The sequence below is a fragment of the Schistocerca nitens genome, chromosome 2, assembly GCF_023898315.1.
Source record: "Schistocerca nitens isolate TAMUIC-IGC-003100 chromosome 2, iqSchNite1.1, whole genome shotgun sequence".
Taxonomy (NCBI): Eukaryota; Metazoa; Arthropoda; class Insecta; order Orthoptera; family Acrididae; genus Schistocerca; species Schistocerca nitens.
Window position 1 is genome coordinate 94,128,110 of NC_064615.1, and position 24,661 is coordinate 94,152,770.

The following is a 24,661-nucleotide window of genomic DNA, read 5'->3' on the forward strand; positions in this document are numbered from 1 at the left end:
TCCACACACTGCTACTCAGCGCGGTCATATAGACGCACAGGAAATGCAGTCATCGGCTGCAGCTGCAAACATTGCCCAGATTAAGTTTTATAATGCTCGATCGTGTCAATTAAGTTAAAAAATGCAAGTAGGAAGTGTCTGAAGTATGCCAGAGTACTGCTAAGTGTATTTACGAGTCCCATGCTCCTGTCTGGTTCCATGGTGTAACGGTTAGCACTCTGGACTCTGAATCCAGCGATCCGAGTTCGAATCTCGGTGGAACCTTCGTTTAGTCTAAATTTTCTGTAATAAGCGTTTCTCGCCGAGCAAGTAGCAGCGATAGGCTCAGGGATTTAGTTTCTACGTTTGTGTAAAAAACGAGACGTCTGTGAAACTGTTGAATATTGGTGCGACTATGTGACCTATATAGCACATTAAACGAGTAATGCCTGTAAGAGCAAGCAATTTTACGGTAATTCGAAGAAATATCATTATCCTACGAAGGCTAAGAATCCCATGATTATCAACTAGCTATTATAAGCTGAGCAAATGAATTTCCTTTAAAATAGGTTTAAAACATAGGGAGGTTCTGACCGAGTGGGCATGCTCTGGAGCCTCTTTGCTCCTGAGATTAGAAAAACAGTCCTCTGGGCCGGATTTGAACCAGCGACCTATGGATAACTGTGAATCGTCCACTACAGTCCACCGCTCTACCAACTGAGCTACCAGAGGCTGTGCATGCTTTCTTATTCGTACTGATTGCTTTACGTCCGTCCCTGTCTTTCATTTCCACACACTGCTACTCAGCGCGGTCATATAGACGCACAGGAAATGCAGTCATCGGCTGCAGCTGCAAACATTGCCCAGATTAAGTTTTATAATGCTCGATCGTGTCAATTAAGTTAAAAAATGCAAGTAGGAAGTGTCTGAAGTATGCCAGAGTACTGCTAAGTGTATTTACGAGTCCCATGCTCCTGTCTGGTTCCATGGTGTAACGGTTAGCACTCTGGACTCTGAATCCAGCGATCCGAGTTCGAATCTCGGTGGAACCTTCGTTTAGTCTAAATTTTCTGTAATAAGCGTTTCTCGCCGAGCAAGTAGCAGCGATAGGCTCAGGGATTTAGTTTCTACGTTTGTGTAAAAAACGAGACGTCTGTGAAACTGTTGAATATTGGTGCGACTATGTGACCTATATAGCACATTAAACGAGTAATGCCTGTAAGAGCAAGCAATTTTACGGTAATTCGAAGAAATATCATTATCCTACGAAGGCTAAGAATCCCATGATTATCAACTAGCTATTATAAGCTGAGCAAATGAATTTCCTTTAAAATAGGTTTAAAACATAGGGAGGTTCTGACCGAGTGGGCATGCTCTGGAGCCTCTTTGCTCCTGAGATTAGAAAAACAGTCCTCTGGGCCGGATTTGAACCAGCGACCTATGGATAACTGTGAATCGTCCACTACAGTCCACCGCTCTACCAACTGAGCTACCAGAGGCTGTGCATGCTTTCTTATTCGTACTGATTGCTTTACGTCCGTCCCTGTCTTTCATTTCCACACACTGCTACTCAGCGCGGTCATATAGACGCACAGGAAATGCAGTCATCGGCTGCAGCTGCAAACATTGCCCAGATTAAGTTTTATAATGCTCGATCGTGTCAATTAAGTTAAAAAATGCAAGTAGGAAGTGTCTGAAGTATGCCAGAGTACTGCTAAGTGTATTTACGAGTCCCATGCTCCTGTCTGGTTCCATGGTGTAACGGTTAGCACTCTGGACTCTGAATCCAGCGATCCGAGTACGAATCTCGGTGGAACCTTCGTTTAGTCTAAATTTTCTGTAATAAGCGTTTCTCGCCGAGCAAGTAGCAGCGATAGGCTCAGGGATTTAGTTTCTACGTTTGTGTAAAAAACGAGACGTCTGTGAAACTGTTGAATATTGGTGCGACTATGTGACCTATATAGCACATTAAACGAGTAATGCCTGTAAGAGCAAGCAATTTTACGGTAATTCGAAGAAATATCATTATCCTACGAAGGCTAAGAATCCCATGATTATCAACTAGCTATTATAAGCTGAGCAAATGAATTTCCTTTAAAATAGGTTTAAAACATAGGGAGGTTCTGACCGAGTGGGCATGCTCTGGAGCCTCTTTGCTCCTGAGATTAGAAAAACAGTCCTCTGGGCCGGATTTGAACCAGCGACCTATGGATAACTGTGAATCGTCCACTACAGTCCACCGCTCTACCAACTGAGCTACCAGAGGCTGTGCATGCTTTGTTATTCGTACTGATTGCTTTACGTCCGTCCCTGTCTTTCATTTCCACACACTGCTACTCAGCGCGGTCATATAGACGCACAGGAAATGCAGTCATCGGCTGCAGCTGCAAACATTGCCCAGATTAAGTTTTATAATGCTCGATCGTGTCAATTAAGTTAAAAAATGCAAGTAGGAAGTGTCTGAAGTATGCCAGAGTACTGCTAAGTGTATTTACGAGTCCCATGCTCCTGTCTGGTTCCATGGTGTAACGGTTAGCACTCTGGACTGAGAATCCAGCGATCCGAGTTCGAATCTCGGTGGAACCTTCGTTTAGTCTAAATTTTCTGTAATAAGCGTTTCTCGCCGAGCAAGTAGCAGCGATAGGCTCAGGGATTTAGTTTCTACGTTTGTGTAAAAAACGAGACGTCTGTGAAACTGTTGAATATTGGTGCGACTATGTGACCTATATAGCACATTAAACGAGTAATGCCTGTAAGAGCAAGCAATTTTACGGTAATTCGAAGAAATATCATTATCCTACGAAGGCTAAGAATCCCATGATTATCAACTAGCTATTATAAGCTGAGCAAATGAATTTCCTTTAAAATAGGTTTAAAACATAGGGAGGTTCTGACCGAGTGGGCATGCTCTGGAGCCTCTTTGCTCCTGAGATTAGAAAAACAGTCCTCTGGGCCGGATTTGAACCAGCGACCTATGGATAACTGTGAATCGTCCACTACAGTCCACCGCTCTACCAACTGAGCTACCAGAGGCTGTGCATGCTTTCTTATTCGTACTGATTGCTTTACGTCCGTCCCTGTCTTTCATTTCCACACACTGCTACTCAGCGCGGTCATATAGACGCACAGGAAATGCAGTCATCGGCTGCAGCTGCAAACATTGCCCAGATTAAGTTTTATAATGCTCGATCGTGTCAATTAAGTTAAAAAATGCAAGTAGGAAGTGTCTGAAGTATGCCAGAGTACTGCTAAGTGTATTTACGAGTCCCATGCTCCTGTCTGGTTCCATGGTGTAACGGTTAGCACTCTGGACTCTGAATCCAGCGATCCGAGTTCGAATCTCGGTGGAACCTTCGTTTAGTCTAAATTTTCTGTAATAAGCGTTTCTCGCCGAGCAAGTAGCAGCGATAGGCTCAGGGATTTAGTTTCTACGTTTGTGTAAAAAACGAGACGTCTGTGAAACTGTTGAATATTGGTGCGACTATGTGACCTATATAGCACATTAAACGAGTAATGCCTGTAAGAGCAAGCAATTTTACGGTAATTCGAAGAAATATCATTATCCTACGAAGGCTAAGAATCCCATGATTATCAACTAGCTATTATAAGCTGAGCAAATGAATTTCCTTTAAAATAGGTTTAAAACATAGGGAGGTTCTGACCGAGTGGGCATGCTCTGGAGCCTCTTTGCTCCTGAGATTAGAAAAACAGTCCTCTGGGCCGGATTTGAACCAGCGACCTATGGATAACTGTGAATCGTCCACTACAGTCCACCGCTCTACCAACTGAGCTACCAGAGGCTGTGCATGCTTTCTTATTCGTACTGATTGCTTTACGTCCGTCCCTGTCTTTCATTTCCACACACTGCTACTCAGCGCGGTCATATAGACGCACAGGAAATGCAGTCATCGGCTGCAGCTGCAAACATTGCCCAGATTAAGTTTTATAATGCTCGATCGTGTCAATTAAGTTAAAAAATGCAAGTAGGAAGTGTCTGAAGTATGCCAGAGTACTGCTAAGTGTATTTACGAGTCCCATGCTCCTGTCTGGTTCCATGGTGTAACGGTTAGCACTCTGGACTCTGAATCCAGCGATCCGAGTTCGAATCTCGGTGGAACCTTCGTTTAGTCTAAATTTTCTGTAATAAGCGTTTCTCGCCGAGCAAGTAGCAGCGATAGGCTCAGGGATTTAGTTTCTACGTTTGTGTAAAAAACGAGACGTCTGTGAAACTGTTGAATATTGGTGCGACTATGTGACCTATATAGCACATTAAACGAGTAATGCCTGTAAGAGCAAGCAATTTTACGGTAATTCGAAGAAATATCATTATCCTACGAAGGCTAAGAATCCCATGATTATCAACTAGCTATTATAAGCTGAGCAAATGAATTTCCTTTAAAATAGGTTTAAAACATAGGGAGGTTCTGACCGAGTGGGCATGCTCTGGAGCCTCTTTGCTCCTGAGATTAGAAAAACAGTCCTCTGGGCCGGATTTGAACCAGCGACCTATGGATAACTGTGAATCGTCCACTACAGTCCACCGCTCTACCAACTGAGCTACCAGAGGCTGTGCATGCTTTCTTATTCGTACTGATTGCTTTACGTCCGTCCCTGTCTTTCATTTCCACACACTGCTACTCAGCGCGGTCATATAGACGCACAGGAAATGCAGTCATCGGCTGCAGCTGCAAACATTGCCCAGATTAAGTTTTATAATGCTCGATCGTGTCAATTAAGTTAAAAAATGCAAGTAGGAAGTGTCTGAAGTATGCCAGAGTACTGCTAAGTGTATTTACGAGTCCCATGCTCCTGTCTGGTTCCATGGTGTAACGGTTAGCACTCTGGACTCTGAATCCAGCGATCCGAGTTCGAATCTCGGTGGAACCTTCGTTTAGTCTAAATTTTCTGTAATAAGCGTTTCTCGCCGAGCAAGTAGCAGCGATAGGCTCAGGGATTTAGTTTCTACGTTTGTGTAAAAAACGAGACGTCTGTGAAACTGTTGAATATTGGTGCGACTATGTGACCTATATAGCACATTAAACGAGTAATGCCTGTAAGCGCAAGCAATTTTACGGTAATTCGAAGAAATATCATTATCCTACGAAGGCTAAGAATCCCATGATTATCAACTAGCTATTATAAGCTGAGCAAATGAATTTCCTTTAAAATAGGTTTAAAACATAGGGAGGTTCTGACCGAGTGGGCATGCTCTGGAGCCTCTTTGCTCCTGAGATTAGAAAAACAGTCCTCGGGGCCGGATTTGAACCAGCGACCTATGGATAACTGTGAATCGTCCACTACAGTCCACCGCTCTACCAACTGAGCTACCAGAGGCTGTGCATGCTTTCTTATTCGTACTGATTGCTTTACGTCCGTCCCTGTCTTTCATTTCCACACACTGCTACTCAGCGCGGTCATATAGACGCACAGGAAATGCAGTCATCGGCTGCAGCTGCAAACATTGCCCAGATTAAGTTTTATAATGCTCGATCGTGTCAATTAAGTTAAAAAATGCAAGTAGGAAGTGTCTGAAGTATGCCAGAGTACTGCTAAGTGTATTTACGAGTCCCATGCTCCTGTCTGGTTCCATGGTGTAACGGTTAGCACTCTGGACTCTGAATCCAGCGATCCGAGTTCGAATCTCGGTGGAACCTTCGTTTAGTCTAAATTTTCTGTAATAAGCGTTTCTCGCCGAGCAAGTAGCAGCGATAGGCTCAGGGATTTAGTTTCTACGTTTGTGTAAAAAACGAGACGTCTGTGAAACTGTTGAATATTGGTGCGACTATGTGACCTATATAGCACATTAAACGAGTAATGCCTGTAAGAGCAAGCAATTTTACGGTAATTCGAAGAAATATCATTATCCTACGAAGGCTAAGAATCCCATGATTATCAACTAGCTATTATAAGCTGAGCAAATGAATTTCCTTTAAAATAGGTTTAAAACATAGGGAGGTTCTGACCGAGTGGGCATGCTCTGGAGCCTCTTTGCTCCTGAGATTAGAAAAACAGTCCTCTGGGCCGGATTTGAACCAGCGACCTATGGATAACTGTGAATCGTCCACTACAGTCCACCGCTCTACCAACTGAGCTACCAGAGGCTGTGCATGCTTTCTTATTCGTACTGATTGCTTTACGTCCGTCCCTGTCTTTCATTTCCACACACTGCTACTCAGCGCGGTCATATAGACGCACAGGAAATGCAGTCATCGGCTGCAGCTGCAAACATTGCCCAGATTAAGTTTTATAATGCTCGATCGTGTCAATTAAGTTAAAAAATGCAAGTAGGAAGTGTCTGAAGTATGCCAGAGTACTGCTAAGTGTATTTACGAGTCCCATGCTCCTGTCTGGTTCCATGGTGTAACGGTTAGCACTCTGGAATCTGAATCCAGCGATCCGAGTTCGAATCTCGGTGGAACCTTCGTTTAGTCTAAATTTTCTGTAATAAGCGTTTCTCGCCGAGCAAGTAGCAGCGATAGGCTCAGGGATTTAGTTTCTACGTTTGTGTAAAAAACGAGACGTCTGTGAAACTGTTGAATATTGGTGCGACTATGTGACCTATATAGCACATTAAACGAGTAATGCCTGTAAGAGCAAGCAATTTTACGGTAATTCGAAGAAATATCATTATCCTACGAAGGCTAAGAATCCCATGATTATCAACTAGCTATTATAAGCTGAGCAAATGAATTTCCTTTAAAATAGGTTTAAAACATAGGGAGGTTCTGACCGAGTGGGCATGCTCTGGAGCCTCTTTGCTCCTGAGATTAGAAAAACAGTCCTCTGGGCCGGATCTGAACCAGCGACCTATGGATAACTGTGAATCGTCCACTACAGTCCACCGCTCTACCAACTGAGCTACCAGAGGCTGTGCATGCTTTCTTATTCGTACTGATTGCTTTACGTCCGTCCCTGTCTTTCATTTCCACACACTGCTACTCAGCGCGGTCATATAGACGCACAGGAAATGCAGTCATCGGCTGCAGCTGCAAACATTGCCCAGATTAAGTTTTATAATGCTCGATCGTGTCAATTAAGTTAAAAAATGCAAGTAGGAAGTGTCTGAAGTATGCCAGAGTACTGCTAAGTGTATTTACGAGTCCCATGCTCCTGTCTGGTTCCATGGTGTAACGGTTAGCACTCTGGACTCTGAATCCAGCGATCCGAGTTCGAATCTCGGTGGAACCTTCGTTTAGTCTAAATTTTCTGTAATAAGCGTTTCTCGCCGAGCAAGTAGCAGCGATAGGCTCAGGGATTTAGTTTCTACGTTTGTGTAAAAAACGAGACGTCTGTGAAACTGTTGAATATTGGTGCGACTATGTGACCTATATAGCACATTAAACGAGTAATGCCTGTAAGAGCAAGCAATTTTACGGTAATTCGAAGAAATATCATTATCCTACGAAGGCTAAGAATCCCATGATTATCAACTAGCTATTATAAGCTGAGCAAATGAATTTCCTTTAAAATAGGTTTAAAACATAGGGAGGTTCTGACCGAGTGGGCATGCTCTGGAGCCTCTTTGCTCCTGAGATTAGAAAAACAGTCCTCTGGGCCGGATTTGAACCAGCGACCTATGGATAACTGTGAATCGTCCACTACAGTCCACCGCTCTACCAACTGAGCTACCAGAGGCTGTGCATGCTTTCTTATTCGTACTGATTGCTTTACGTCCGTCCCTGTCTTTCATTTCCACACACTGCTACTCAGCGCGGTCATATAGACGCACAGGAAATGCAGTCATCGGCTGCAGCTGCAAACATTGCCCAGATTAAGTTTTATAATGCTCGATCGTGTCAATTAAGTTAAAAAATGCAAGTAGGAAGTGTCTGAAGTATGCCAGAGTACTGCTAAGTGTATTTACGAGTCCCATGCTCCTGTCTGGTTCCATGGTGTAACGGTTAGCACTCTGGACTCTGAATCCAGCGATCCGAGTTCGAATCTCGGTGGAACCTTCGTTTAGTCTAAATTTTCTGTAATAAGCGTTTCTCGCCGAGCAAGTAGCAGCGATAGGCTCAGGGATTTAGTTTCTACGTTTGTGTAAAAAACGAGACGTCTGTGAAACTGTTGAATATTGGTGCGACTATGTGACCTATATAGCACATTAAACGAGTAATGCCTGTAAGAGCAAGCAATTTTACGGTAATTCGAAGAAATATCATTATCCTACGAAGGCTAAGAATCCCATGATTATCAACTAGCTATTATAAGCTGAGCAAATGAATTTCCTTTAAAATAGGTTTAAAACATAGGGAGGTTCTGACCGAGTGGGCATGCTCTGGAGCCTCTTTGCTCCTGAGATTAGAAAAACAGTCCTCTGGGCCGGATTTGAACCAGCGACCTATGGATAACTGTGAATCGTCCACTACAGTCCACCGCTCTACCAACTGAGCTACCAGAGGCTGTGCATGCTTTCTTATTCGTACTGATTGCTTTACGTCCGTCCCTGTCTTTCATTTCCACACACTGCTACTCAGCGCGGTCATATAGACGCACAGGAAATGCAGTCATCGGCTGCAGCTGCAAACATTGCCCAGATTAAGTTTTATAATGCTCGATCGTGTCAATTAAGTTAAAAAATGCAAGTAGGAAGTGTCTGAAGTATGCCAGAGTACTGCTAAGTGTATTTACGAGTCCCATGCTCCTGTCTGGTTCCATGGTGTAACGGTTAGCACTCTGGACTCTGAATCCAGCGATCCGAGTTCGAATCTCGGTGGAACCTTCGTTTAGTCTAAATTTTCTGTAATAAGCGTTTCTCGCCGAGCAAGTAGCAGCGATAGGCTCAGGGATTTAGTTTCTACGTTTGTGTAAAAAACGAGACGTCTGTGAAACTGTTGAATATTGGTGCGACTATGTGACCTATATAGCACATTAAACGAGTAATGCCTGTAAGAGCAAGCAATTTTACGGTAATTCGAAGAAATATCATTATCCTACGAAGGCTAAGAATCCCATGATTATCAACTAGCTATTATAAGCTGAGCAAATGAATTTCCTTTAAAATAGGTTTAAAACATAGGGAGGTTCTGACCGAGTGGGCATGCTCTGGAGCCTCTTTGCTCCTGAGATTAGAAAAACAGTCCTCTGGGCCGGATTTGAACCAGCGACCTATGGATAACTGTGAATCGTCCACTACAGTCCACCGCTCTACCAACTGAGCTACCAGAGGCTGTGCATGCTTTCTTATTCGTACTGATTGCTTTACGTCCGTCCCTGTCTTTCATTTCCACACACTGCTACTCAGCGCGGTCATATAGACGCACAGGAAATGCAGTCATCGGCTGCAGCTGCAAACATTGCCCAGATTAAGTTTTATAATGCTCGATCGTGTCAATTAAGTTAAAAAATGCAAGTAGGAAGTGTCTGAAGTATGCCAGAGTACTGCTAAGTGTATTTACGAGTCCCATGCTCCTGTCTGGTTCCATGGTGTAACGGTTAGCACTCTGGACTCTGAATCCAGCGATCCGAGTTCGAATCTCGGTGGAACCTTCGTTTAGTCTAAATTTTCTGTAATAAGCGTTTCTCGCCGAGCAAGTAGCAGCGATAGGCTCAGGGATTTAGTTTCTACGTTTGTGTAAAAAACGAGACGTCTGTGAAACTGTTGAATATTGGTGCGACTATGTGACCTATATAGCACATTAAACGAGTAATGCCTGTAAGAGCAAGCAATTTTACGGTAATTCGAAGAAATATCATTATCCTACGAAGGCTAAGAATCCCATGATTATCAACTAGCTATTATAAGCTGAGCAAATGAATTTCCTTTAAAATAGGTTTAAAACATAGGGAGGTTCTGACCGAGTGGGCATGCTCTGGAGCCTCTTTGCTCCTGAGATTAGAAAAACAGTCCTCTGGGCCGGATTTGAACCAGCGACCTATGGATAACTGTGAATCGTCCACTACAGTCCACCGCTCTACCAACTGAGCTACCAGAGGCTGTGCATGCTTTCTTATTCGTACTGATTGCTTTACGTCCGTCCCTGTCTTTCATTTCCACACACTGCTACTCAGCGCGGTCATATAGACGCACAGGAAATGCAGTCATCGGCTGCAGCTGCAAACATTGCCCAGATTAAGTTTTATAATGCTCGATCGTGTCAATTAAGTTAAAAAATGCAAGTAGGAAGTGTCTGAAGTATGCCAGAGTACTGCTAAGTGTATTTACGAGTCCCATGCTCCTGTCTGGTTCCATGGTGTAACGGTTAGCACTCTGGACTCTGAATCCAGCGATCCGAGTTCGAATCTCGGTGGAACCTTCGTTTAGTCTAAATTTTCTGTAATAAGCGTTTCTCGCCGAGCAAGTAGCAGCGATAGGCTCAGGGATTTAGTTTCTACGTTTGTGTAAAAAACGAGACGTCTGTGAAACTGTTGAATATTGGTGCGACTATGTGACCTATATAGCACATTAAACGAGTAATGCCTGTAAGAGCAAGCAATTTTACGGTAATTCGAAGAAATATCATTATCCTACGAAGGCTAAGAATCCCATGATTATCAACTAGCTATTATAAGCTGAGCAAATGAATTTCCTTTAAAATAGGTTTAAAACATAGGGAGGTTCTGACCGAGTGGGCATGCTCTGGAGCCTCTTTGCTCCTGAGATTAGAAAAACAGTCCTCTGGGCCGGATTTGAACCAGCGACCTATGGATAACTGTGAATCGTCCACTACAGTCCACCGCTCTACCAACTGAGCTACCAGAGGCTGTGCATGCTTTCTTATTCGTACTGATTGCTTTACGTCCGTCCCTGTCTTTCATTTCCACACACTGCTACTCAGCGCGGTCATATAGACGCACAGGAAATGCAGTCATCGGCTGCAGCTGCAAACATTGCCCAGATTAAGTTTTATAATGCTCGATCGTGTCAATTAAGTTAAAAAATGCAAGTAGGAAGTGTCTGAAGTATGCCAGAGTACTGCTAAGTGTATTTACGAGTCCCATGCTCCTGTCTGGTTCCATGGTGTAACGGTTAGCACTCTGGACTCTGAATCCAGCGATCCGAGTTCGAATCTCGGTGGAACCTTCGTTTAGTCTAAGTTTTCTGTAATAAGCGTTTCTCGCCGAGCAAGTAGCAGCGATAGGCTCAGGGATTTAGTTTCTACGTTTGTGTAAAAAACGAGACGTCTGTGAAACTGTTGAATATTGGTGCGACTATGTGACCTATATAGCACATTAAACGAGTAATGCCTGTAAGAGCAAGCAATTTTACGGTAATTCGAAGAAATATCATTATCCTACGAAGGCTAAGAATCCCATGATTATCAACTAGCTATTATAAGCTGAGCAAATGAATTTCCTTTAAAATAGGTTTAAAACATAGGGAGGTTCTGACCGAGTGGGCATGCTCTGGAGCCTCTTTGCTCCTGAGATTAGAAAAACAGTCCTCTGGGCCGGATTTGAACCAGCGACCTATGGATAACTGTGAATCGTCCACTACAGTCCACCGCTCTACCAACTGAGCTACCAGAGGCTGTGCATGCTTTCTTATTCGTACTGATTGCTTTACGTCCGTCCCTGTCTTTCATTTCCACACACTGCTACTCAGCGCGGTCATATAGACGCACAGGAAATGCAGTCATCGGCTGCAGCTGCAAACATTGCCCAGATTAAGTTTTATAATGCTCGATCGTGTCAATTAAGTTAAAAAATGCAAGTAGGAAGTGTCTGAAGTATGCCAGAGTACTGCTAAGTGTATTTACGAGTCCCATGCTCCTGTCTGGTTCCATGGTGTAACGGTTAGCACTCTGGACTCTGAATCCAGCGATCCGAGTTCGAATCTCGGTGGAACCTTCGTTTAGTCTAAATTTTCTGTAATAAGCGTTTCTCGCCGAGCAAGTAGCAGCGATAGGCTCAGGGATTTAGTTTCTACGTTTGTGTAAAAAACGAGACGTCTGTGAAACTGTTGAATATTGGTGCGACTATGTGACCTATATAGCACATTAAACGAGTAATGCCTGTAAGAGCAAGCAATTTTACGGTAATTCGAAGAAATATCATTATCCTACGAAGGCTAAGAATCCCATGATTATCAACTAGCTATTATAAGCTGAGCAAATGAATTTCCTTTAAAATAGGTTTAAAACATAGGGAGGTTCTGACCGAGTGGGCATGCTCTGGAGCCTCTTTGCTCCTGAGATTAGAAAAACAGTCCTCTGGGCCGGATTTGAACCAGCGACCTATGGATAACTGTGAATCGTCCACTACAGTCCACCGCTCTACCAACTGAGCTACCAGAGGCTGTGCATGCTTTCTTATTCGTACTGATTGCTTTACGTCCGTCCCTGTCTTTCATTTCCACACACTGCTACTCAGCGCGGTCATATAGACGCACAGGAAATGCAGTCATCGGCTGCAGCTGCAAACATTGCCCAGATTAAGTTTTATAATGCTCGATCGTGTCAATTAAGTTAAAAAATGCAAGTAGGAAGTGTCTGAAGTATGCCAGAGTACTGCTAAGTGTATTTACGAGTCCCATGCTCCTGTCTGGTTCCATGGTGACGCCCGGGTTCCCGGGTTCGATTCCCGGCGGGGTCAGGGATTTTCTCTGCCTCGTGATGGCTGGGTGTTGTGTGCTGTCCTTAGGTTAGTTAGGTTTAAGTAGTTCTGAGTTCTAGGGGACTTATGACCACAGCAGTTGAGTCCCATAGTGCTCAGAGCCATTTGAACCATTTTTAAGTAAGTTGTTGCGCTTGAGACACGGAGCTATTCGGACGTGCTGAGAGCGCTGTTAACCGGTGTGTTTACGAATTGTGATATTGTGTTGTTTCTACTTTCTTTTGGAAGTGCAGTGATTATTTTCTGTTACTAGTGGTGAAGCTTATCACCCTTTTCGTTGTTATTATTTAGCGGCCTCGACCGCTTGTTAATTTCTGCTATGGCCAGGTTATTTCCCAGGAAAAGTACCCTCCGCTTTGAATTTGAAAAGTCAACCCGTCACGTACAACCGACGTCACTGGAAATTCATGATTGGATAGTGGACGTTATTGGTATCAATTCTGATCAGGTGCACACTGCGTATTACGACATGGAGCAGTATTGTTTTTTTGTCAAATTACTGAACCCTGTGTTGCTGGATAAAATCCTCATGAAGCATGGCGGGCGAGTTGAGTTCCGCCATCGGGATAACTCTGTAAGTCCCGTTACCGTTTCTAATGCCGACGTAGAGTATAAAAATGTTCGTATTTTCAATCTGCCCCCAGAAGTTGAAAATTGTTATTTGAAAGATGTGTTAAGCAAGTATGGGGACGTCAAACAGATTCGCAATGAACGCTGGTCTAGCCAGCACCGCCTGCAGTGTTTCAGTGGTGTTCGGTCAGTAGATATGCATGTGAAGGTCAATATTCCTTCCCATATTATGGTTTGCGACTACAGGGTTCAAGTTACTTACACTGGTCAAACTTTGACGTGTCACATCTGCAATGAGAGTGGCCACATGCGTCAAGATTGTCCCAAACGGGTTTTCGTCTTAAAAAACTCCTTGCAGCAACGGAAACGGCTAACGCTCGCGGAGATTATTACCGATAATCAAGTGGCAGTAAGTGCTACAGCCGGTGGTGTATCTGCGTTGCATGAACCGGAAGTCGTGCGCATTGAGGAATTTCCAACCCTGCCTCGGAACAGTACGGACGAACCGATACTTGCGACCGGAGACACTGCTACCAACAAACGACGTAGGACTTGTGACGGTAGTAGTTCTGAGGACGAAGCCCACAGTTCACTAGAATCAAAGAGACAAGACTCGCAGGAACGTAGATCTGATACTAAGTTCTTAAAAGGTCACGTTCTAGTAGACGATTTTTCCTCTGGCATGTCACATAGTGACATTTCAGCTGCTGTCGCGGCGTCGCAGGGGACGGATGGTCGATCCTCCGACCAACCACAGCACCAAGTTCCGGTGGACCGACCGACATGTGAAGAGCAGGTCGCTGCAGGGGTTCAACACGGCGTAGACAGTTGTGATAGTAAACAGACCACGCCTCTCGATGAGGATGCCGGACAGCCGACGGCGGCGGCTCGCGACACGGCAACACAACAGGAATGTTGTCATAACACGGACCGCGAACATAAACAGCAGTCGGTGACGGAAAATGTCAACAAACCACTTCATGTGGAGTTTGATAACAAACGTGTTGATAGCGAAAGTACTTCCGCAGCTGGGTTGCCGCCGGAGGACACGCCGCGAGTGATTCCGGCCGTAGTGTCGGGACCGTCGTCGGCCGTTGACATTCCCCACGAACCGCCCACGCCGCCGTCTGCCGAAATGGCTCATAGTGGGCGCCGCAGGAACAGAATCCAACCAAATGTGAACGTTGTCCGAAAGAAAACTAAGAATAAAGATGCCGGGGGCAACCACAACGAGCATGACTTGGCTTTACAACCGGATACACAAATGGAATGGCATGACGATCCGACCGTTGGCGATGTTTAATTCATCCCCCTTTCTGCATAGGTCTCCGTATGTCACAGGCATATAAAATAACAACGTTAAATATTAACAGGATCCGATCTGACGTCAAGGTGCGTGCTCTACAACAATATCTTTACGAGTCGGATACAGACATCGCCCTTTTACAAGAGGTGGCGTTGCAGCAAATAAACCTTACCGGTTTTGTTGCCATAATCAATTCTTCCCCGGAAACGAACGTGGGGACTGCCGTCTTAATTAGGGAAGGTATTCCTGTTGCCCACATTGAAAGATTAGAATCCGCTCGCGGACTGAGTATCAATATTTTTGGCGTTACTGTTATTAATTTGTACGCGCCTTCCGGGAGTACTCGTAGAGCTGACAGAGCACGCTTTTATAAGGAAGATATCATTTATTTACTGCGGAACAATCCTACGCAGCTGATCATTGGAGGTGATTTTAATTGTGTATTGTCCAGAAAAGATCAGACACCGAATTTTAATTATTCACCTGATTTAACCCGCCTTGTTTCTGATCTTAAACTCAAGGACACCTGGGAAGCTCGGTACCCAACTTTAGTGAGGTACACACACATCGTTGGAAATTCCTGTAGCAGGATCGACAGGATTTATGTGTCAGATAATTTAGCACCTAACTTATTAACTGTAGAAACTATTCCTACCAGTTTCTCAGACCACAGTGGCGTGGTTGCGTGTATCAACTTACAACAACAACCCACGCGCTGGTTTAAAAATCAGTGGCATCTTAATCTTTCATTATTAACCGACTCAGATCTGGAGGAGGCCGTCAGGCGTGCTTGGGACCAGTGCCTCCGCACTATTCATGCCTTCCCTAGCATTATAGCATGGTGGACCTATAAAGCGAAGCCCAAACTGCGCAGGGTTCTTATGTCCTTTGGTATTGCACGGGCTACTGGAATTCGCAGGACAATGGAATTTTATTACTCCGTATTAAGAGATTTGTATGACAGAGCGGATGCCACGGCTACTAGAATAGGGGAAATTCAGAGAATCAAAGCTAAATTAATCAGTCTGAAACGGGAGCAGTTAGAAGGACTTAAGGTTCGATCCAAAGTAAAATCAGTACGCGCAGACGAAACGGTGGCCTTGTATCACCTTGTCAAGCACGCGAAGAATAGAAGGAGGGCTTTCATTGATGAACTTAAACTCGAAGATGGCACGACGGTCACAAATCAACGCGATATCGTCAGAGAACTTTACAGCTACTTTGTCGGGACTTATACTTCAAACGCTCCCCATGCAGACAGCGTTTCTCAACTCCTTGAAGTTCTTCCTTCGAGGATAACTGCAGCCGAAAGTGACAGTCTTTCTTCGGGTTTCAGTCACGAAGACGTTTTCGACATCATCTGCAGTTCCCCTACTAACAAGTCCCCTGGGCCTGACGGTCTTCCCATTGAATTTTATAAAACGTACTGGCACATACTAGGAGCGCAGATCACAGACATGGTGAACGAGGTCTTGCAGGGGCAGTCTGTTCCAGGAGAGTTTAAAGAATGTAAAATTGTTCTCCTCCCTAAGACCAGAGGTGGAAAATCCGTAACAAATCTTCGGCCGATATCACTACTGAATTCCGATTACAAGATTGTAGCTCGTGCAGTTAAGATGAGGCTTCTGCCGCTCACCTCCAACATACTTTGCAAACAGCAAACATGTGCTTTTCGGCGGACTATACTGCAAACGGTCGCCTTTTATAGGGATATTATTGCGCTAGCTGACGCCAGCAACGTAAGATGTGGTCTGCTCTTTCTGGATTTTTTTAAGGCATTTGATCGTGTCAATCACACGTACCTACTAGAGACACTGCGGCGCTTGGGCTTCTTACCGTCAGCGATCGCAATAATAAAAAATGTCGCCATCGGAATCACTGCCAAAATTTCAGTAAATTCGCAACTCACGCAACGGCTCCTAATCGACAGAGGTGTCCCTCAGGGCAGCCCCTTGTCGATGTTGCTGTTCGTCATTTCGCTCGAGCCGCTCCTCACGCACCTGCAGGCGAAGCTTGGTGGTTTAACGATCTCAGGAGTGAAGTCCGTAACAGGAGCCTATGCGGATGATGTTGGGATTGTTATCAGAGATGAGTCTGATGTCACTGCGCTTGAAGCTGCCCTCAAGACCTACTGTCAGGCGTCTGGAGCACACATAAATGAACAGAAAAGCAAGTTTTTAAATCTGCGAGGCCTTGATCGTCTTCAAATTTCATGTGCCACACACGTCAGTGCACTTAAAGCTCTAGGGATAGTGTTGAAGGCGTCAATATTAAACATGACGGCAGCGAACTGGAGGGATGTGGCTCACAAAATCAACGGTGCATTAATTGACAACTACCACAGAAGTCTGAACCAATTTGACAGAATTACGTTGATAAATACGTGTGTTTTATCTAAGGCCTTCTACACGGCGCAGGTTCTTCCTATTCCTGCAGGAGTGGCTCACAATCTCATGTCAAAGGTTACGAATTTTCTATGGAAAGGCGAGATCTTTCGTGTATCTGCACGAACAGCAGCGCTACACCCTACGCATGGAGGGATGGGATTGGTTGACATACGGCGCAAGGCACTGGCTCTGTACGTGTCACGTACGGCGGCAATCATACAGAATGACCCTCATGGACTTACGGCACAGTTATTTCATGCTGTCCGGCCACACAGTCTTGAATCTCCGCTGAATGTTCAACCTATTTGTTACCGGCTTAAACATATCAGAGAGTATTATCTTGAGTATAGCTACCTCAGTCACCAGTTACGGCAAACTCAGTCTTTAACGGCTAAAGCCATTTTGGCGGAAAGGAGGGAACACGAGAGCCAGAATCCGATTGTTAACAAATATTGTGGAGTCCAATGGGATGCAGTATGGCGAAACGTTGGTTCAACTGTTTTGAGCTCGGATGCTCGTACTGCGTGGTACAAAGCAGTCAATAATATCATAAGTACCAATGAGCGACTCCATCGGATAGGGCTGAGTGCTACCGACCTCTGTCTTCACTGCAACCTCATAGATACCGTGCTGCACAGGTGCACCTGTGTGAAACGTCTCCACAACTGGAACTGGATTCAGCAACAAGTCGCACTTATCACTCGCAGTGTTCCCGCCAATGTCCAGGCGATGTTGATCTATCGACCTGATTTTAAGTTTTACCCAAAGACGAAAAATAATACTGTGAGTTGGTTACTGGGTAATTATTCTAGTTATATCTTTAACCAACTTGGGGATGATGATCCTGTAGCATTCCGAATGCATATGGCACTCGAATTTCACAAAACACTTCACTTCAAGAATCATGGTAAGAACTTTGGAAATATGCTGAAACTTGTTTTCAAAAAAATGGGAATAGGGTAGTGAACCGGGAGTGTGGGGGTGGGTTGGGACGCGGAGCACCTGTAGTGCCGCGAAGAGGCCCCACTGCTTCTGCCTCGTGTCCTGACTTCAGCCACTGCGCCTCGGTACCTCCCTCCAACGGTGCACAAGGATCACCAGAATACACTTGGATCCGAGATGAGAAAATCTCTTATTTAATTTCTTCTTGAAAAAATGCTCACGGCGGTCCCTAAAGGAGGGGATTTTTTTTTAAAAAAAAAAGAAAAAAATAATTGAAAAAGAAAGAAAAAAAAATTTTTGGCGCAGAGAAAAGATAAAAAAAAAAAAAAAATAGCTCAGTTGGGAGAGCGTTAGACTGAAGATCTAAAGGTCCCTGGTTCGATCCCGGGTTTCGGCATGCATTCGTTTTGAAGCTGACGCCAATGGAATTGCTCTGAGTTTGTGATAATGTAACTACCGCCGAGAACAAAAGTGACTCCCTCCTGTAGCTGTTCTGGTTGTCTAGTGCATGCCATAAGAGGAACACAGTAGGCAACTGCCTGGGAAGCAAGAAAAAAAAAAAAAAAAAATGGTGTAACGGTTAGCACTCTGGACTCTGAATCCAGCGATCCGAGTTCGAATCTCGGTGGAACCTTCGTTTAGTCTAAATTTTCTGTAATAAGCGTTTCTCGCCGAGCAAGTAGCAGCGATAGGCTCAGGGATTTAGTTTCTACGTTTGTGTAAAAAACGAGACGTCTGTGAAACTGTTGAATATTGGTGCGACTATGTGACCTATATAGCACATTAAACGAGTAATGCCTGTAAGAGCAAGCAATTTTACGGTAATTCGAAGAAATATCATTATCCTACGAAGGCTAAGAATCCCATGATTATCAACTAGCTATTATAAGCTGAGCAAATGAATTTCCTTTAAAATAGGTTTAAAACATAGGGAGGTTCTGACCGAGTGGGCATGCTCTGGAGCCTCTTTGCTCCTGAGATTAGAAAAACAGTCCTCTGGGCCGGATTTGAACCAGCGACCTATGGATAACTGTGAATCGTCCACTACAGTCCACCGCTCTACCAACTGAGCTACCAGAGGCTGTGCATGCTTTCTTATTCGTACTGATTGCTTTACGTCCGTCCCTGTCTTTCATTTCCACACACTGCTACTCAGCGCGGTCATATAGACGCACAGGAAATGCAGTCATCGGCTGCAGCTGCAAACATTGCCCAGATTAAGTTTTATAATGCTCGATCGTGTCAATTAAGTTAAAAAATGCAAGTAGGAAGTGTCTGAAGTATGCCAGAGTACTGCTAAGTGTATTTACGAGTCCCATGCTCCTGTCTGGTTCCATGGTGTAACGGTTAGCACTCTGGACTCTGAATCCAGCGATCCGAGTTCGAATCTCGGTGGAACCTTCGTTTAGTCTAAATTTTCTGTAATAAGCGTTTCTCGCCGAGCAAGTAGCAGCGATAGGCTCAGGGATTTAGTTTCTACGTTTGTGTAAAAAACGAGACGTCTGTGAAACTGTTGAATATTGGTGCGACTATGTGACCTATATAGCACATTAAACGAGTAATGCCTGTAAGAGCAAGCAATTTTACGGTAATTCGAAGAAATATCATTATCCTACGAAGGCTAAGAATCCCATGATTATCAACTAGCTATTATAAGCTGAGCAAATGAATTTCCTTTAAAATAGGTTTAAAACATAGGGAGGTTCTGACCGAGTGGGCATGCTCTGGAGCCTCTTTGCTCCTGAGATTAGAAAAACAGTCCTCTGGGCCGGATTTGAACCAGCGACCTATGGATAACTGTGAATCGTCCACTACAGTCCACCGCTCTACCAACTGAGCTACCAGAGGCTGTGCATGCTTTCTTATTCGTACTGATTGCTTTACGTCCGTCCCTGTCTTTCATTTCCACACACTGCTACTCAGCGCGGTCATATAGACGCACAGGAAATGCAGTCATCGGCTGCAGCTGCAAACATTGCCCAGATTAAGTTTTATAATGCTCGATCGTGTCAATTAAGTTAAAAAATGCAAGTAGGAAGTGTCTGAAGTATGCCAGAGTACTGCTAAGTGTATTTACGAGTCCCATGCTCCTGTCTGGTTCCATGGTGTAACGGTTAGCACTCTGGACTCTGAATCCAGCGATCCGAGTTCGAATCTCGGTGGAACCTTCGTTTAGTCTAAATTTTCTGTAATAAGCGTTTCTCGCCGAGCAAGTAGCAGCGATAGGCTCAGGGATTTAGTTTCTACGTTTGTGTAAAAAACGAGACGTCTGTGAAACTGTTGAATATTGGTGCGACTATGTGACCTATATAGCACATTAAACGAGTAATGCCTGTAAGAGCAAGCAATTTTACGGTAATTCGAAGAAATATCATTATCCTACGAAGGCTAAGAATCCCATGATTATCAACTAGCTATTATAAGCTGAGCAAATGAATTTCCTTTAAAATAGGTTTAAAACATAGGGAGGTTCTGACCGAGTGGGCATGCTCTGGAGCCTCTTTGCTCCTGAGATTAGAAAAACAGTCCTCTGGGCCGGATTTGAACCAGCGACCTATGGATAACTGTGAATCGTCCACTACAGTCCACCGCTCTACCAACTGAGCTACCAGAGGCTGTGCATGCTTTCTTATTCGTACTGATTGCTTTACGTCCGTCCCTGTCTTTCATTTCCACACACTGCTACTCAGCGCGGTCATATAGACGCACAGGAAATGCAGTCATCGGCTGCAGCTGCAAACATTGCCCAGATTAAGTTTTATAATGCTCGATCGTGTCAATTAAGTTAAAAAATGCAAGTAGGAAGTGTCTGAAGTATGCCAGAGTACTGCTAAGTGTATTTACGAGTCCCATGCTCCTGTCTGGTTCCATGGTGTAACGGTTAGCACTCTGGACTCTGAATCCAGCGATCCGAGTTCGAATCTCGGTGGAACCTTCGTTTAGTCTAAATTTTCTGTAATAAGCGTTTCTCGCCGAGCAAGTAGCAGCGATAGGCTCAGGGATTTAGTTTCTACGTTTGTGTAAAAAACGAGACGTCTGTGAAACTGTTGAATATTGGTGCGACTATGTGACCTATATAGCACATTAAACGAGTAATGCCTGTAAGAGCAAGCAATTTTACGGTAATTCGAAGAAATATCATTATCCTACGAAGGCTAAGAATCCCATGATTATCAACTAGCTATTATAAGCTGAGCAAATGAATTTCCTTTAAAATAGGTTTAAAACATAGGGAGGTTCTGACCGAGTGGGCATGCTCTGGAGCCTCTTTGCTCCTGAGATTAGAAAAACAGTCCTCTGGGCCGGATTTGAACCAGCGACCTATGGATAACTGTGAATCGTCCACTACAGTCCACCGCTCTACCAACTGAGCTACCAGAGGCTGTGCATGCTTTCTTATTCGTACTGATTGCTTTACGTCCGTCCCTGTCTTTCATTTCCACACACTGCTACTCAGCGCGGTCATATAGACGCACAGGAAATGCAGTCATCGGCTGCAGCTGCAAACATTGCCCAGATTAAGTTTTATAATGCTCGATCGTGTCAATTAAGTTAAAAAATGCAAGTAGGAAGTGTCTGAAGTATGCCAGAGTACTGCTAAGTGTATTTACGAGTCCCATGCTCCTGTCTGGTTCCATGGTGTAACGGTTAGCACTCTGGACTCTGAATCCAGCGATCCGAGTTCGAATCTCGGTGGAACCTTCGTTTAGTCTAAATTTTCTGTAATAAGCGTTTCTCGCCGAGCAAGTAGCAGCGATAGGCTCAGGGATTTAGTTTCTACGTTTGTGTAAAAAACGAGACGTCTGTGAAACTGTTGAATATTGGTGCGACTATGTGACCTATATAGCACATTAAACGAGTAATGCCTGTAAGAGCAAGCAATTTTACGGTAATTCGAAGAAATATCATTATCCTACGAAGGCTAAGAATCCCATGATTATCAACTAGCTATTATAAGCTGAGCAAATGAATTTCCTTTAAAATAGGTTTAAAACATAGGGAGGTTCTGACCGAGTGGGCATGCTCTGGAGCCTCTTTGCTCCTGAGATTAGAAAAACAGTCCTCTGGGCCGGATTTGAACCAGCGACCTATGGATAACTGTGAATCGTCCACTACAGTCCACCGCTCTACCAACTGAGCTACCAGAGGCTGTGCATGCTTTCTTATTCGTACTGATTGCTTTACGTCCGTCCCTGTCTTTCATTTCCACACACTGCTACTCAGCGCGGTCATATAGACGCACAGGAAATGCAGTCATCGGCTGCAGCTGCAAACATTGCCCAGATTAAGTTTTATAATGCTCGATCGTGTCAATTAAGTTAAAAAATGCAAGTAGGAAGTGTCTGAAGTATGCCAGAGTACTGCTAAGTGTATTTACGAGTCCCATGCTCCTGTCTGGTTCCATGGTGTAACGGTTAGCACTCTGGACTCTGAATCCAGCGATCCGAGTTCGAATCTCGGTGGAACCTTCGTTTAGTCTAAATTTTCTGTAATAAGCGTTTCTCGCCGAGCAAGTAGCAGCGATAGGCTCAGGGATTTAGTTTCTACGTTTGTGTAAAAAACGAGACGTCTGTGAAACTGTTGAATATTGGTGCGACTATGTGACCTATATAGCACATTAAACGAGTAATGCCTGTAAGAGCAAGCAATTTTACGGTAATTCGAAGAAATATCATTATCCTACGAAGGCTAAGAATCCCATGATTATCAACTAGCTATTATAAGCTGAGCAAATGAATTTCCTTTAAAATAGGTTTAAAACATAGGGAGGTTCTGACCGAGTGGGCATGCTCTGGAGCCTCTTTGCTCCTGAGATTAGAAAAACAGTCCTCTGGGCCGGATTTGAACCAGCGACCTATGGATAACTGTGAATCGTCCACTACAGTCCACCGCTCTACCAACTGAGCTACCAGAGGCTGTGCATGCTTTCTTATTCGTACTGATTGCTTTACGTCCGTCCCTGTCTTTCATTTCCACACACTGCTACTCAGCGCGGTCATATAGACGCACAGGAAATGCAGTCATCGGCTGCAGCTGCAAACATTGCCCAGATTAAGTTTTATAATGCTCGATCGTGTCAATTAAGTTAAAAAATGCAAGTAGGAAGTGTCTGAAGTATGCCAGAGTACTGCTAAGTGTATTTACGAGTCCCATGCTCCTGTCTGGTTCCATGGTGTAACGGTTAGCACTCTGGACTCTGAATCCAGCGATCCGAGTTCGAATCTCGGTGGAACCTTCGTTTAGTCTAAATTTTCTGTAATAAGCGTTTCTCGCCGAGCAAGTAGCAGCGATAGGCTCAGGGATTTAGTTTCTACGTTTGTGTAAAAAACGAGACGTCTGTGAAACTGTTGAATATTGGTGCGACTATGTGACCTATATAGCACATTAAACGAGTAATGCCTGTAAGAGCAAGCAATTTTACGGTAATTCGAAGAAATATCATTATCCTACGAAGGCTAAGAATCCCATGATTATCAACTAGCTATTATAAGCTGAGCAAATGAATTTCCTTTAAAATAGGTTTAAAACATAGGGAGGTTCTGACCGAGTGGGCATGCTCTGGAGCCTCTTTGCTCCTGAGATTAGAAAAACAGTCCTCTGGGCCGGATTTGAACCAGCGACCTATGGATAACTGTGAATCGTCCACTACAGTCCACCGCTCTACCAACTGAGCTACCAGAGGCTGTGCATGCTTTCTTATTGGTACTGATTGCTTTACGTCCGTCCCTGTCTTTCATTTCCACACACTGCTACTCAGCGCGGTCATATAGACGCACAGGAAATGCAGTCATCGGCTGCAGCTGCAAACATTGCCCAGATTAAGTTTTATAATGCTCGATCGTGTCAATTAAGTTAAAAAATGCAAGTAGGAAGTGTCTGAAGTATGCCAGAGTACTGCTAAGTGTATTTACGAGTCCCATGCTCCTGTCTGGTTCCATGGTGTAACGGTTAGCACTCTGGACTCTGAATCCAGCGATCCGAGTTCGAATCTCGGTGGAACCTTCGTTTAGTCTAAATTTTCTGTAATAAGCGTTTCTCGCCGAGCAAGTAGCAGCGATAGGCTCAGGGATTTAGTTTCTACGTTTGTGTAAAAAACGAGACGTCTGTGAAACTGTTGAATATTGGTGCGACTATGTGACCTATATAGCACATTAAACGAGTAATGCCTGTAAGAGCAAGCAATTTTACGGTAATTCGAAGAAATATCATTATCCTACGAAGGCTAAGAATCCCATGATTATCAACTAGCTATTATAAGCTGAGCAAATGAATTTCCTTTAAAATAGGTTTAAAACATAGGGAGGTTCTGACCGAGTGGGCATGCTCTGGAGCCTCTTTGCTCCTGAGATTAGAAAAACAGTCCTCTGGGCCGGATTTGAACCAGCGACCTATGGATAACTGTGAATCGTCCACTACAGTCCACCGCTCTACCAACTGAGCTACCAGAGGCTGTGCATGCTTTCTTATTCGTACTGATTGCTTTACGTCCGTCCCTGTCTTTCATTTCCACACACTGCTACTCAGCGCGGTCATATAGACGCACAGGAAATGCAGTCATCGGCTGCAGCTGCAAACATTGCCCAGATTAAGTTTTATAATGCTCGATCGTGTCAATTAAGTTAAAAAATGCAAGTAGGAAGTGTCTGAAGTATGCCAGAGTACTGCTAAGTGTATTTACGAGTCCCATGCTCCTGTCTGGTTCCATGGTGTAACGGTTAGCACTCTGGACTCTGAATCCAGCGATCCGAGTTCGAATCTCGGTGGAACCTTCGTTTAGTCTAAATTTTCTGTAATAAGCGTTTCTCGCCGAGCAAGTAGCAGCGATAGGCTCAGGGATTTAGTTTCTACGTTTGTGTAAAAAACGAGACGTCTGTGAAACTGTTGAATATTGGTGCGACTATGTGACCTATATAGCACATTA

The 24,661-nt window shown here is 44.3% G+C and overlaps 48 non-coding genes across 48 annotated transcripts; 24 read left to right on the forward strand and 24 right to left on the reverse strand.

Moving 5' to 3' along the window:
• Nucleotides 1–192: 192 nt before the first annotated feature.
• Trnaq-cug (transfer RNA glutamine (anticodon CUG)) lies at nucleotides 193–264 on the forward strand. The gene has a single exon. It is a non-coding gene; the product is annotated as a tRNA-Gln (tRNA).
• A 358-nt stretch (nucleotides 265–622) lies between these two features.
• Trnay-gua (transfer RNA tyrosine (anticodon GUA)) lies at nucleotides 623–711 on the reverse strand. The gene is given in 2 exon segments: nucleotides 623–658; nucleotides 675–711. It is a non-coding gene; the product is annotated as a tRNA-Tyr (tRNA).
• Nucleotides 712–959: 248 nt separating this feature from the next.
• On the forward strand, nucleotides 960–1,031 carry Trnaq-cug (transfer RNA glutamine (anticodon CUG)). The gene has a single exon. It is a non-coding gene; the product is annotated as a tRNA-Gln (tRNA).
• Nucleotides 1,032–1,389: 358 nt separating this feature from the next.
• Nucleotides 1,390–1,478, reverse strand: Trnay-gua (transfer RNA tyrosine (anticodon GUA)). The gene is given in 2 exon segments: nucleotides 1,390–1,425; nucleotides 1,442–1,478. It is a non-coding gene; the product is annotated as a tRNA-Tyr (tRNA).
• A 248-nt stretch (nucleotides 1,479–1,726) lies between these two features.
• Trnaq-cug (transfer RNA glutamine (anticodon CUG)) lies at nucleotides 1,727–1,798 on the forward strand. Its single transcript has one exon. It is a non-coding gene; the product is annotated as a tRNA-Gln (tRNA).
• A 358-nt stretch (nucleotides 1,799–2,156) lies between these two features.
• Trnay-gua (transfer RNA tyrosine (anticodon GUA)) lies at nucleotides 2,157–2,245 on the reverse strand. Its single transcript is given in 2 exon segments — nucleotides 2,157–2,192; nucleotides 2,209–2,245. It is a non-coding gene; the product is annotated as a tRNA-Tyr (tRNA).
• Nucleotides 2,246–2,493: 248 nt separating this feature from the next.
• Trnal-gag (transfer RNA leucine (anticodon GAG)) lies at nucleotides 2,494–2,565 on the forward strand. The gene has a single exon. It is a non-coding gene; the product is annotated as a tRNA-Leu (tRNA).
• A 358-nt stretch (nucleotides 2,566–2,923) lies between these two features.
• Trnay-gua (transfer RNA tyrosine (anticodon GUA)) lies at nucleotides 2,924–3,012 on the reverse strand. The gene is given in 2 exon segments: nucleotides 2,924–2,959; nucleotides 2,976–3,012. It is a non-coding gene; the product is annotated as a tRNA-Tyr (tRNA).
• A 248-nt stretch (nucleotides 3,013–3,260) lies between these two features.
• On the forward strand, nucleotides 3,261–3,332 carry Trnaq-cug (transfer RNA glutamine (anticodon CUG)). Its single transcript has one exon. It is a non-coding gene; the product is annotated as a tRNA-Gln (tRNA).
• Nucleotides 3,333–3,690: 358 nt separating this feature from the next.
• On the reverse strand, nucleotides 3,691–3,779 carry Trnay-gua (transfer RNA tyrosine (anticodon GUA)). The gene is given in 2 exon segments: nucleotides 3,691–3,726; nucleotides 3,743–3,779. It is a non-coding gene; the product is annotated as a tRNA-Tyr (tRNA).
• A 248-nt stretch (nucleotides 3,780–4,027) lies between these two features.
• On the forward strand, nucleotides 4,028–4,099 carry Trnaq-cug (transfer RNA glutamine (anticodon CUG)). The gene has a single exon. It is a non-coding gene; the product is annotated as a tRNA-Gln (tRNA).
• Nucleotides 4,100–4,457: 358 nt separating this feature from the next.
• Trnay-gua (transfer RNA tyrosine (anticodon GUA)) lies at nucleotides 4,458–4,546 on the reverse strand. The gene is given in 2 exon segments: nucleotides 4,458–4,493; nucleotides 4,510–4,546. It is a non-coding gene; the product is annotated as a tRNA-Tyr (tRNA).
• Nucleotides 4,547–4,794: 248 nt separating this feature from the next.
• On the forward strand, nucleotides 4,795–4,866 carry Trnaq-cug (transfer RNA glutamine (anticodon CUG)). The gene has a single exon. It is a non-coding gene; the product is annotated as a tRNA-Gln (tRNA).
• A 358-nt stretch (nucleotides 4,867–5,224) lies between these two features.
• Nucleotides 5,225–5,313, reverse strand: Trnay-gua (transfer RNA tyrosine (anticodon GUA)). Its single transcript is given in 2 exon segments — nucleotides 5,225–5,260; nucleotides 5,277–5,313. It is a non-coding gene; the product is annotated as a tRNA-Tyr (tRNA).
• Nucleotides 5,314–5,561: 248 nt separating this feature from the next.
• Trnaq-cug (transfer RNA glutamine (anticodon CUG)) lies at nucleotides 5,562–5,633 on the forward strand. The gene has a single exon. It is a non-coding gene; the product is annotated as a tRNA-Gln (tRNA).
• Nucleotides 5,634–5,991: 358 nt separating this feature from the next.
• Trnay-gua (transfer RNA tyrosine (anticodon GUA)) lies at nucleotides 5,992–6,080 on the reverse strand. Its single transcript is given in 2 exon segments — nucleotides 5,992–6,027; nucleotides 6,044–6,080. It is a non-coding gene; the product is annotated as a tRNA-Tyr (tRNA).
• A 248-nt stretch (nucleotides 6,081–6,328) lies between these two features.
• Trnaq-cug (transfer RNA glutamine (anticodon CUG)) lies at nucleotides 6,329–6,400 on the forward strand. The gene has a single exon. It is a non-coding gene; the product is annotated as a tRNA-Gln (tRNA).
• A 358-nt stretch (nucleotides 6,401–6,758) lies between these two features.
• Trnay-gua (transfer RNA tyrosine (anticodon GUA)) lies at nucleotides 6,759–6,847 on the reverse strand. The gene is given in 2 exon segments: nucleotides 6,759–6,794; nucleotides 6,811–6,847. It is a non-coding gene; the product is annotated as a tRNA-Tyr (tRNA).
• Nucleotides 6,848–7,095: 248 nt separating this feature from the next.
• Nucleotides 7,096–7,167, forward strand: Trnaq-cug (transfer RNA glutamine (anticodon CUG)). The gene has a single exon. It is a non-coding gene; the product is annotated as a tRNA-Gln (tRNA).
• A 358-nt stretch (nucleotides 7,168–7,525) lies between these two features.
• Trnay-gua (transfer RNA tyrosine (anticodon GUA)) lies at nucleotides 7,526–7,614 on the reverse strand. The gene is given in 2 exon segments: nucleotides 7,526–7,561; nucleotides 7,578–7,614. It is a non-coding gene; the product is annotated as a tRNA-Tyr (tRNA).
• A 248-nt stretch (nucleotides 7,615–7,862) lies between these two features.
• On the forward strand, nucleotides 7,863–7,934 carry Trnaq-cug (transfer RNA glutamine (anticodon CUG)). Its single transcript has one exon. It is a non-coding gene; the product is annotated as a tRNA-Gln (tRNA).
• A 358-nt stretch (nucleotides 7,935–8,292) lies between these two features.
• Nucleotides 8,293–8,381, reverse strand: Trnay-gua (transfer RNA tyrosine (anticodon GUA)). The gene is given in 2 exon segments: nucleotides 8,293–8,328; nucleotides 8,345–8,381. It is a non-coding gene; the product is annotated as a tRNA-Tyr (tRNA).
• A 248-nt stretch (nucleotides 8,382–8,629) lies between these two features.
• On the forward strand, nucleotides 8,630–8,701 carry Trnaq-cug (transfer RNA glutamine (anticodon CUG)). The gene has a single exon. It is a non-coding gene; the product is annotated as a tRNA-Gln (tRNA).
• Nucleotides 8,702–9,059: 358 nt separating this feature from the next.
• On the reverse strand, nucleotides 9,060–9,148 carry Trnay-gua (transfer RNA tyrosine (anticodon GUA)). The gene is given in 2 exon segments: nucleotides 9,060–9,095; nucleotides 9,112–9,148. It is a non-coding gene; the product is annotated as a tRNA-Tyr (tRNA).
• Nucleotides 9,149–9,396: 248 nt separating this feature from the next.
• Nucleotides 9,397–9,468, forward strand: Trnaq-cug (transfer RNA glutamine (anticodon CUG)). Its single transcript has one exon. It is a non-coding gene; the product is annotated as a tRNA-Gln (tRNA).
• A 358-nt stretch (nucleotides 9,469–9,826) lies between these two features.
• Trnay-gua (transfer RNA tyrosine (anticodon GUA)) lies at nucleotides 9,827–9,915 on the reverse strand. The gene is given in 2 exon segments: nucleotides 9,827–9,862; nucleotides 9,879–9,915. It is a non-coding gene; the product is annotated as a tRNA-Tyr (tRNA).
• Nucleotides 9,916–10,163: 248 nt separating this feature from the next.
• Nucleotides 10,164–10,235, forward strand: Trnaq-cug (transfer RNA glutamine (anticodon CUG)). Its single transcript has one exon. It is a non-coding gene; the product is annotated as a tRNA-Gln (tRNA).
• Nucleotides 10,236–10,593: 358 nt separating this feature from the next.
• On the reverse strand, nucleotides 10,594–10,682 carry Trnay-gua (transfer RNA tyrosine (anticodon GUA)). The gene is given in 2 exon segments: nucleotides 10,594–10,629; nucleotides 10,646–10,682. It is a non-coding gene; the product is annotated as a tRNA-Tyr (tRNA).
• A 248-nt stretch (nucleotides 10,683–10,930) lies between these two features.
• Trnaq-cug (transfer RNA glutamine (anticodon CUG)) lies at nucleotides 10,931–11,002 on the forward strand. The gene has a single exon. It is a non-coding gene; the product is annotated as a tRNA-Gln (tRNA).
• A 358-nt stretch (nucleotides 11,003–11,360) lies between these two features.
• Nucleotides 11,361–11,449, reverse strand: Trnay-gua (transfer RNA tyrosine (anticodon GUA)). The gene is given in 2 exon segments: nucleotides 11,361–11,396; nucleotides 11,413–11,449. It is a non-coding gene; the product is annotated as a tRNA-Tyr (tRNA).
• Nucleotides 11,450–11,697: 248 nt separating this feature from the next.
• Nucleotides 11,698–11,769, forward strand: Trnaq-cug (transfer RNA glutamine (anticodon CUG)). The gene has a single exon. It is a non-coding gene; the product is annotated as a tRNA-Gln (tRNA).
• Nucleotides 11,770–12,127: 358 nt separating this feature from the next.
• On the reverse strand, nucleotides 12,128–12,216 carry Trnay-gua (transfer RNA tyrosine (anticodon GUA)). Its single transcript is given in 2 exon segments — nucleotides 12,128–12,163; nucleotides 12,180–12,216. It is a non-coding gene; the product is annotated as a tRNA-Tyr (tRNA).
• Nucleotides 12,217–18,731: 6,515 nt separating this feature from the next.
• On the reverse strand, nucleotides 18,732–18,820 carry Trnay-gua (transfer RNA tyrosine (anticodon GUA)). The gene is given in 2 exon segments: nucleotides 18,732–18,767; nucleotides 18,784–18,820. It is a non-coding gene; the product is annotated as a tRNA-Tyr (tRNA).
• Nucleotides 18,821–19,068: 248 nt separating this feature from the next.
• On the forward strand, nucleotides 19,069–19,140 carry Trnaq-cug (transfer RNA glutamine (anticodon CUG)). The gene has a single exon. It is a non-coding gene; the product is annotated as a tRNA-Gln (tRNA).
• A 358-nt stretch (nucleotides 19,141–19,498) lies between these two features.
• Trnay-gua (transfer RNA tyrosine (anticodon GUA)) lies at nucleotides 19,499–19,587 on the reverse strand. Its single transcript is given in 2 exon segments — nucleotides 19,499–19,534; nucleotides 19,551–19,587. It is a non-coding gene; the product is annotated as a tRNA-Tyr (tRNA).
• Nucleotides 19,588–19,835: 248 nt separating this feature from the next.
• Nucleotides 19,836–19,907, forward strand: Trnaq-cug (transfer RNA glutamine (anticodon CUG)). The gene has a single exon. It is a non-coding gene; the product is annotated as a tRNA-Gln (tRNA).
• Nucleotides 19,908–20,265: 358 nt separating this feature from the next.
• On the reverse strand, nucleotides 20,266–20,354 carry Trnay-gua (transfer RNA tyrosine (anticodon GUA)). The gene is given in 2 exon segments: nucleotides 20,266–20,301; nucleotides 20,318–20,354. It is a non-coding gene; the product is annotated as a tRNA-Tyr (tRNA).
• Nucleotides 20,355–20,602: 248 nt separating this feature from the next.
• Trnaq-cug (transfer RNA glutamine (anticodon CUG)) lies at nucleotides 20,603–20,674 on the forward strand. Its single transcript has one exon. It is a non-coding gene; the product is annotated as a tRNA-Gln (tRNA).
• A 358-nt stretch (nucleotides 20,675–21,032) lies between these two features.
• Nucleotides 21,033–21,121, reverse strand: Trnay-gua (transfer RNA tyrosine (anticodon GUA)). The gene is given in 2 exon segments: nucleotides 21,033–21,068; nucleotides 21,085–21,121. It is a non-coding gene; the product is annotated as a tRNA-Tyr (tRNA).
• Nucleotides 21,122–21,369: 248 nt separating this feature from the next.
• On the forward strand, nucleotides 21,370–21,441 carry Trnaq-cug (transfer RNA glutamine (anticodon CUG)). Its single transcript has one exon. It is a non-coding gene; the product is annotated as a tRNA-Gln (tRNA).
• A 358-nt stretch (nucleotides 21,442–21,799) lies between these two features.
• On the reverse strand, nucleotides 21,800–21,888 carry Trnay-gua (transfer RNA tyrosine (anticodon GUA)). Its single transcript is given in 2 exon segments — nucleotides 21,800–21,835; nucleotides 21,852–21,888. It is a non-coding gene; the product is annotated as a tRNA-Tyr (tRNA).
• Nucleotides 21,889–22,136: 248 nt separating this feature from the next.
• Nucleotides 22,137–22,208, forward strand: Trnaq-cug (transfer RNA glutamine (anticodon CUG)). The gene has a single exon. It is a non-coding gene; the product is annotated as a tRNA-Gln (tRNA).
• A 358-nt stretch (nucleotides 22,209–22,566) lies between these two features.
• Nucleotides 22,567–22,655, reverse strand: Trnay-gua (transfer RNA tyrosine (anticodon GUA)). Its single transcript is given in 2 exon segments — nucleotides 22,567–22,602; nucleotides 22,619–22,655. It is a non-coding gene; the product is annotated as a tRNA-Tyr (tRNA).
• A 248-nt stretch (nucleotides 22,656–22,903) lies between these two features.
• Nucleotides 22,904–22,975, forward strand: Trnaq-cug (transfer RNA glutamine (anticodon CUG)). Its single transcript has one exon. It is a non-coding gene; the product is annotated as a tRNA-Gln (tRNA).
• A 358-nt stretch (nucleotides 22,976–23,333) lies between these two features.
• Trnay-gua (transfer RNA tyrosine (anticodon GUA)) lies at nucleotides 23,334–23,422 on the reverse strand. Its single transcript is given in 2 exon segments — nucleotides 23,334–23,369; nucleotides 23,386–23,422. It is a non-coding gene; the product is annotated as a tRNA-Tyr (tRNA).
• A 248-nt stretch (nucleotides 23,423–23,670) lies between these two features.
• Nucleotides 23,671–23,742, forward strand: Trnaq-cug (transfer RNA glutamine (anticodon CUG)). The gene has a single exon. It is a non-coding gene; the product is annotated as a tRNA-Gln (tRNA).
• A 358-nt stretch (nucleotides 23,743–24,100) lies between these two features.
• Trnay-gua (transfer RNA tyrosine (anticodon GUA)) lies at nucleotides 24,101–24,189 on the reverse strand. The gene is given in 2 exon segments: nucleotides 24,101–24,136; nucleotides 24,153–24,189. It is a non-coding gene; the product is annotated as a tRNA-Tyr (tRNA).
• Nucleotides 24,190–24,437: 248 nt separating this feature from the next.
• Nucleotides 24,438–24,509, forward strand: Trnaq-cug (transfer RNA glutamine (anticodon CUG)). The gene has a single exon. It is a non-coding gene; the product is annotated as a tRNA-Gln (tRNA).
• Nucleotides 24,510–24,661: the final 152 nt, after the last annotated feature.